The sequence below is a fragment of the Amborella trichopoda genome, chromosome 3 (genome assembly GCF_054954075.1).
Source record: "Amborella trichopoda isolate Santa Cruz 75 chromosome 3, AtrichopodaSantaCruz75HAP2 v2.0, whole genome shotgun sequence".
Lineage (NCBI taxonomy): Eukaryota > Viridiplantae > Streptophyta > Magnoliopsida > Amborellales > Amborellaceae > Amborella > Amborella trichopoda.
Genome location: NC_142338.1, coordinates 40,749,149 through 40,755,148, shown reverse-complemented (window position 1 = coordinate 40,755,148; position 6,000 = coordinate 40,749,149). Strand labels below are relative to the sequence as shown.

Below are 6,000 nucleotides of genomic sequence, written 5' to 3'. Positions count from 1 at the left end.
AGATATTCCAATAAATTTGCATTTTTTTGATTTCTTCGGGATACGATCCAAAGACTATTCCAAAAAATGTTAATTTCAGTAATTCTCAATATTGACATTTTCCAAGATCCAAAAATCTAGGAATCGAATCGAGCCCTAAAAGAACAAAGGACCGGTTTAAGCTCTCTCTTTGCGATCCAGAAAACTAGAAAAACTATTTATTATTTATTTATTTTGACAATAGTATTTACTTTTTATTCACCAAAAAAGAATTACAAGACACTTATAAAACAGATGAAAACCAGCGACGAGTCCAACGAGGCACCAGAGAATCTCTCTCTCTCGAACTAGACAACTCTCTATCATTAAGGTAAGCTCTTCTGCAATTTATCTTTATTATGAATCACTAAACTCTCTTCTGCAATTTATCTTTAAATGAATCACTAAACTTCTTGGCGCATATTTGGTATCTCACTCTATAATGTTTCGGTTGCCTCTATTTGAGTTTCTTGCTTGCAATACTAAAAAATCCTCAGTCAAAATCCAATTAATCTGTCTCCTTACATTGATGGACATTGCTATGAAAGATCCTCGGTCAAAATCCAATTAATCTGTCTCATTACATTGATGGACATTGCTATGAAAGATGCCCCATCTAACTATTGTAGGTCTTGATATTCCCACTGTCTTATTGTAGAGTCAGTACCTCTTTCTTTTCTCAAGGATTTACACATGAAACACTCCCTCTCTGTATAATGTCATACACCCTCACAATCTAATGTTGTAGAGGTCAATATTCCAAATTTCTTGGTCGTATATAATCTTAGTAATTGAATCTAACGGTCCCTCTCAAAGTGTGATGGAAGTCAAGAGCCCTGGATTTAGGGCTGCCAAAGGGCAGAGCCGGCCCATCCCGACGCCCCGGAACTGTTCCAGACTAGCCCGGCAAGGGCTTGCCCGAGAATATTTCCAAGACGGGCCCGGACCTGTAGGCCCGGAACAGTGCACAAAAGTCCAGTCTGGCCCGTTAGACATGAAAGAGAGAAAAAACCAGTTCAAGAAATTAGATCTTAAACTTTTTCTTGGCGAAAACTAACTAGGAATTGGCAAAGAGAGGTAAATGAGTGCAAAAAGGAGAAGAAAAGACAAGATTAAACCATTGATTACCAATTGCCATGACTATAAGTTTGGAATCAAGAAAGGTGAAGAGAAAGAAATAAGCTTAACTTTTTGAAAGTTTTGTACTTTAATGTACAAAATGGAGTGGAAGAAACATGATTATTACAGGTGATTTATGTGGGGTGTATGTATTGGGAGTTACATTGGATTTTTGGGAATAACATAATTTCATGGCTAGCTCGAAGAGTTCAGCGCCGCCCGGGCACTCGGAGAAAGTAATGCAGGTGGGGATTCTAGGATTTTTGTTCATGAGCATGTTTGCTAGTTTAGCAGACATGGATACCAGAGGGCCCTGCAAAATCAAAGTTAAAATGGGTGAAGAGATCAATTGGGTTTCAGATCAACTTGCTTAAGTAATCAATTTTGTTATAAGATTTCAAGAGAGAGAGACCCTGTGAAGATGAAAGATGGCTCCATTGACATCGATGATTAATCTGATCGATGCCCATTAGCTGAGAACCTGTAAAATCAAATAAAAAAAATCTCATTTCTATACAAATTAGATCAGAGTTTGAGATTTGTTTGGTGAATTTGAAAAAACATCAGAAGTCATATTACTTACCATGGTTGTTCTCATCTCCCCAAGAATGCCATGCTTCTATTGTGTGCAATTACAGAAGGATAAAAATCAAAAAATGAAGGAAAAACCATCACCCAAAAGTGAAAATAAATAATTAAGAAAATGAAGGAAATTAGGGTTTGGGGCTTGCTTGGGGTGCAAGAGAGGAGATCTGAGAACCTGGGTCTCGAGAATTTGACGAATTGAGAGGGAGAGTCAGCTTGTTGGTCTGCTTCAAATGAAGAATTGGGTTCTTTTGGGGTCTCTGTTCTTGAGTTTTCTACCCAGGTGGCCATGGATTTTAGGGTTAGAGTGTTCTTGGTGGGATACTTTGAACGATTGGGTTCAGGGAGAATGGGCGAGGGTAAAATGAGAGAGAGAAAGAGAGAGAGAGACAACGCTTTTTATTGGATTTTTAGAGAGGCTGATTGAATTTTTTTGAGAGTGAATGCGATATTGAGTTTTAAGAAAGAGCTTTTTGGAGATCTAAAGAGAAATGGAAAAAGTTTATATATATAAGGATGATACCTTATCACGTAGAACTACGGATGTCCCTCAAAAATCTATCCGAAAAAGGTAGTTTTTAAGGTTGAAAAACCCATTGATTGATCGAGATGTATAACTATGAAAATAAAAAGATTTTAAGTTTAAAAAATAGTGCAATTTACAACATATTATCTATATCGTTCATTTTTCAAGATTTTCATTTGTTTATAGATCTACTCGATTTTAACTATTTTTGAAATTTAAAATTTTATAATAGATATAAAAATAGATTTTGAGATAATCCTAATAATATTTTACATCAAAATTATATACCATAATAAAATTTGAAAGTGCACTTTACCTCTACACCTAGAGATGCATTCGTATGCAAACTGTACCCAAAAGAAATTGGTTTTATATAGAGAAAGAGATATTGGGTTCGTAGAAGGAGATGTTTGGTTTTTAGAGAGAGAAGGAATGGGTTTTAGAGAAAAATTGGGTTTTTAGAGAGAGAGAGTGAGTTTTTAGATAAAGAGTTTTTAGAGAGAGAAAGATTGGATTTTTATAGCGAGAGAGAATAGTTTTTAAATAGAGAAAAGAGATTGAATTTCTAGAAAGAAAGTGGTTTAATTTTTTTAAAAAATATTTTAAATTTTTAATTGCTTTATTCTATATATTAAAATTTTAAAGAGTGAAGCTTTTATTTAAATTTTTTTTTTTTTTTTTTTGAAGAGTGAAGCTTTTATTTTTATTTTTCTTAAAAAAAAACTATGCTAAATGGGTCGGGCTGGACCTTATTTGGGCCAAGATGAGACATTCATGGCTAGTAAGGGACAACCTGGCCCAATTGACAAATTCTGGGCTTACCAAGTACGGCCCGACTCAGAGCGCTCTAACGACCTGGTAACTGGCCCATTGGCTGGCCCTGCTCTGGGAAGCCCGCGGGCAGGCTCTCTCCAATTGGCAGCCCTACCTGGATTGCATTAACTCAAAGGTTTAGGGTCCGTGTGGGAGTAAAGCCTAAGGATTTGTAATTTAGTGAACCCAAAATCTAGTCAAAAGGGCAAAGGGCAAAGGGCATCGATGTGCGTGTAAAGAAGTCTTAAACATTCAAGGGAATGTATACCATAAAATTACTTATTTTTGGCACAAAAGATCATAATTACTCGTCTATATAAGCAAAATTTAATGTAAAAAGATATCGCAACATTTGAAAAATTTTATAAATCCAAAACAACCCATTTTACATCTAATAGTAAAAAATAATTATTACATAATAGGGGGATTGGGGTCCAAATGAAAAAGAGATCATTGAGGTGGCTAGTTCGTTCTATTAAGCCGCACATTTTGCTTCTCTAATAACTCTCATGACGTTACTGTAATGAGTTCTTATTGGGTCCAAGGCTTGGTGGATTTTGCTTTTTCGGCTTGCCTGGACGCTCTGGGGGTTTGCTTGTAGTATGGGATCCCTCGGGAGTTAAGCAGATCTGTTTCTTTTAGATGCTTGTCTTTGCTTCTTTTGTTTTGCAGTACATGCAGATCGTTGGTGTCTATCAAATATATCTGGGCCAAATAGCTTCAATGAAAAGAATGCAAGATAATATTAGATATTCTAATATCTAATATTATCTTACAGTCTCAGATGCCTTGGTGTAGGGTTGACGATTACAATTAGAATCGAAATGCAGATGAAATAACAGTGGAAACCAACTTATGTCAGTTATGACCAATTTTAATAATTTTATCATCTCAAATGGCCTCCTTGATCTCAATATTGTGAGAACCACATTTGCTTGGTCGAATAATTCAGCATTGCACCCTCAAATGTCTAGAATCGACAAAGTTCTAATTCACAACCAATGGGATTCTATCTTTCCAAAAGCCCTACCACACACAACTTTAGATCATGTTCCATGCTTCTGGACACTGAAGGAGGCGCTTATGGCCCTACCCCTTTTTGCTTTGACTTGATGTGGATGGGTGACCGATCTTTGAGAGGGGAGGTCCTGTCTGTTTGGCAGAACTTGATAGTACAAGGATGGGGAGGACATGTCATAGCCAGCAAACTTCAAATTCTAAAATATAGATTGAGTGGGGGTAGAGAAGGTTTGTTTACATCAGTGCTAAAGTCGCACAAACAAAAGCTCAAATAAGTAATCTTAATCAAATTGAACAGCTCAATAGAGCCTTATTTAAGGCACAAAAACTTTGCAGAGACGGCTTAAAAAAAGAAATGGAGGACCTTCCCAAATTGGAAGAAACTTTTCAGTGCTAGAGGTCTAGGTCCAAATCGATTAAGGAAGGAGACAACAACATAAAATATTTTCTTGCCATTGCTAATTCATGGAGAAAGACCAATAATGTCAATGGCATTCAATTACCTAGAGTGCAACATGATGATAAGAACAGAAGGGTGGAGGCCATTGTGGCATTTTTTGAAAGAGTATTCACCTCAGACCCTATATCGCCATATTTTTTTTGGATAATATTCTTTTTAAAAGACTTGATACTACAAGAGCTAATGACCTTGAAACCAAATTTACCTTGGATGCGATTAGAGAGGTTGTTTTTTTTCCACCAAGGGACAAGGCCCAGGGCCAGATGGATTTTAGGTTGCTTTGTTTTAGGAATTTTGGGACATTATAAAATATGATTTATTTGCTTTCTTTCAACGATTTCATTTTGATGCTACAATTAATAAAGCTCTGAATTCAACGTTCAGTGCTTTGATTCCCAAGAAGAAGTAATTGGAATCCCTTTAAAATCTTCGGTCTATTAGTTTGCTAACCACAACTTATAAAATCTTAGCAAAAGTATTGGCCAATAGATTAAAGAAGGTCAACTCTTTTGTAGTTGAGGGGCCCCAATTTGCATTTATAAATGGAAGACAGATAACAAATGGCATATTCGTAGAACAAGAAGTGACCAATAAGACGAATGTGAAATAAAGGGGTTCTATATAAATTGGACTTTGAAAAGGCTTATGACAGGGGAAAATGTGATTATCTTGATAACATTGTAAGACTGATGCGATTTGTCACTTCATGGAGGAAATGGATTAGGGGTTATCTTACTTTAGCTCACTTTTCTGTTTTGGTAAATGGTAAAGCCTATGGTTATTTTAGAGCCAGAGAGGTCTATGACAAGGTGATTTCACCATTTCTCTTTATACTTGTACGGGATTCCTTCAATGAAATGATGAGGAGCACTCTGAGATCAAATCAGATAGAAGGGCTCAAACTATAGGAACATAAAGTCCCTATCTCTCATTTATAGTATGCAGATGATATCCTGCTCCTTACCTCACAATCATTGGCACATGTACATACTATTTGAAGGCTATGAACTCATCCTCTGGGGCTCAAATTAATCTGCCTAAAACCAAATTATTAGAATCAACTATTTTGAGAGTGAGTTGTTAAATTGGGCTAATTGGATGGGTTGTGGTGTTGATAGCTTGTCATCAAAATACTTAGGGGCTCTCCTGGCATATGGTCGATTGCCGAAATCTACTTAGGATCATATAGTGGAAAGATTCGAATACAAATTAGATGAAAGGAAGAGTAGATATCTATCCTTTAGAGTAAGGAATACCTTGATCAATTCCACTATGGCTAACATCCCAATCTATTATCTCTCACTTTACTGAGGTTCTCATGAGTCAATTCCTATAGAGTCGATCTGTTGAAAATAAGAAATATTGTTTAGTCAGTGAGAAAAATCTATGTTACCTGTGCATAGAGATTAAACCAGTAAGAGTTATAATAGGTCATCCTTTGATGAGGTCGGAATACACT

General features: G+C 36.2%; 1 protein-coding gene and 1 long non-coding RNA gene across 3 annotated transcripts in view; one reads left to right on the top strand and one right to left on the bottom strand.

Moving 5' to 3' along the window:
* The first annotated feature begins 201 nt into the window (after positions 1–201).
* The window catches only part of LOC110007463 (uncharacterized), a 45,376-nt gene continuing 39,577 nt past the window's right edge, over positions 202–6,000 (top strand). The window contains exon 1 of the transcript XR_016052520.1: positions 202–349. The gene's annotated coding sequence lies outside the window, so the exon portion shown is untranslated. The remainder of the gene's footprint in view (positions 350–6,000) is intronic.
* Positions 558–2,284, bottom strand: LOC110007406 (uncharacterized). Of its 2 annotated transcripts, none has more exons than XR_016052537.1 (4): positions 2,246–2,284; positions 1,721–1,756; positions 1,550–1,618; positions 558–1,450 (listed from the first exon to the last, which is right to left on the bottom strand). It is a non-coding gene; the product is annotated as an uncharacterized LOC110007406 (long non-coding RNA). The 2 variants fall into 2 exon arrangements; XR_016052536.1 differs by lacking the exon at positions 2,246–2,284 and adding an exon at positions 1,869–2,198.